The sequence below is a fragment of the Frankliniella occidentalis genome, unplaced genomic scaffold (genome assembly GCF_000697945.3).
Source record: "Frankliniella occidentalis isolate FOCC.00 unplaced genomic scaffold, Focc_3.1 Scaffold15, whole genome shotgun sequence".
In the NCBI taxonomy this organism is placed as follows: domain Eukaryota; kingdom Metazoa; phylum Arthropoda; class Insecta; order Thysanoptera; family Thripidae; genus Frankliniella; species Frankliniella occidentalis.
In genome coordinates this window covers 2,447,709-2,449,502 of record NW_026267145.1, presented here as the reverse complement: position 1 = coordinate 2,449,502, position 1,794 = coordinate 2,447,709, and the positions used below count along the sequence as shown (strand labels likewise).

Genomic DNA, 1,794 nt, shown 5'->3' with positions numbered 1-1,794 from the left:
GTTTTTGATAAAACTGAGAGATGATAGATAATGTGGGGGGGGGATAAAGTTTTCCTGTAAACGGGACCTAGCTGCCCGGATAAGCCCCATGCAGGACGAGCATTTTCACATCGTCGGCACTGCAGGGGGCCTTGTTGTCATGGCTATTATGACTCTCATTATTTGTAGTTGGTGAGCGCTTCCTGCAGCGCCATTGTGGTCGCCATCACACAGGACAAAGTGATAAATTATAGCAATACGGGGACTAGGGCGCTGGGGCACTTGTGATGGGTGGTGGGGTCGGCTATTCGCTCATGCGGATCTCAGAGCACTGCCCTGCTTTGAGCAAAGAAAGACAAACTTAAATGAATCACCATACTGCCAAAAACAATTGTAATTTTCACGTGGAAAATTTGTTGCCAAGTTACGATTGAAAATTGTACAGTTAGATAATTCTTGAGCCATTCCATATTTACTTGGTTCTTGTGTCCGCGAACAAGAAGGGGCTGATGTAAATAAACGCTATCGATCATAATTTTACATCGTGCTTAATAAAGTGCTGATCAGAAAAAATCGTGTCAATCATGAAAGGTATTTTTCAGAGTTCTGAGTTTCAGAGTTTACGCGTTCTGGCAAAATAAGTGGCCTCTCCGATTCTAGTTTGATCTTCCCGCCATGTGTGTAACATTTTGTAAAATCGAAAAGGGCTCGGAAACCTCGTTTTACTACATGACTGTACCTTGAGCTATTTATATGTAAATAATGTCACTGCGCGCCAGCGTGTTGCTCGGCTTACGCGGCTTAGCTTCATTATGCGGTCAGATGAGGTGTGTCGGGTCAGAGCCGAGCGGAGCCGAGCGGAGCCGAGCGGAGCCGAGCGGAGCTGCGTAATGTGGATCTGATTTGTTGTGTTGTGACGGAACAGCTGCATTATAGCGTCGTTGGGGTTTGGGTGGAGTTGAAATCCTCGCCCAACGCTGCCCTACCCGACGTGTGGCACACGCCGTGTATTTTCTCAGTCCTTCTGCTTTAGGACTTTTTGGCATATCGAGATAAAGATACACTCAAAAAAATACAACGGTTTTGTTTTGAAAGGGGGCTTATCAACTTAGGCAAAATCTCAACCCAACGAGTATATATACTGTCCTAATAATTGTTAGCCCTGGGACATGCTTGAGACATGATACTGATTTTACATTTTAATCACTATTCAACATTCAATGCGATGATGATGATATCCCACCACCATCCCTAACCATGCTATGCTCTTTGTGTTCCAGGATGCAGCAGCACCTCGCTGGCTCGCAGCTCGCCAACTCGAGCGGGAGCTCGCGACGCAGCGGCGACGCCCACTCGCCGGCCCCGGGTGACACCGACTCGGACTCCGACATCAGCCTGGGCGCCAACACCCCGCCGCCGGACATGCAGTACTCGCCGCCCTACCGGAGGTCGCGGTCGCGGTCCAGGTCGCGGTCGCCCATCAACAGCCACTCGCCGCCGCTGCACCGGCGGTCCTCGCCTTCGCCGTCCGACCACTACCCGTCGTCGCTGCGCTCGCCGCTGGCGGTGCGCGCCTCGTCCTCGCCGCCCCCCGCGAGCTACGCGTCGGCACTGTGCATGTCCCGCCACCTCCTGCCGCCCGCCGGCATGCCGCAGGCGCTCCGGTTTGGCGCGCACTCGCCGCCACCACGGCCGCCCTCGCCCGGCAGCATCGCCAGCCGGCTCAACCTGTCCACCGACTCCTCGCCCGGGTCTCCCCCGCCGAGCTTTCGGCCGCGGACGTTGTCGCCGCTGCACATGGGGTCCGCCCTGCGC

At 53.9% G+C, this 1,794-nt stretch overlaps 1 protein-coding gene across 1 annotated transcript in view; it reads left to right on the top strand.

Annotated features, from left to right (window-relative positions):
• Positions 1–1,368, top strand: part of LOC113205069 (threonine aspartase 1-like) — a gene marked incomplete at its 5' end in the record, with an annotated part of 95,269 nt that extends 93,901 nt beyond the window's left edge. Inside the window, 1 exon segment of the mRNA XM_026420530.2 lies at positions 1,260–1,368.
• Between the last annotated feature and the right edge of the window lie 426 nt (positions 1,369–1,794).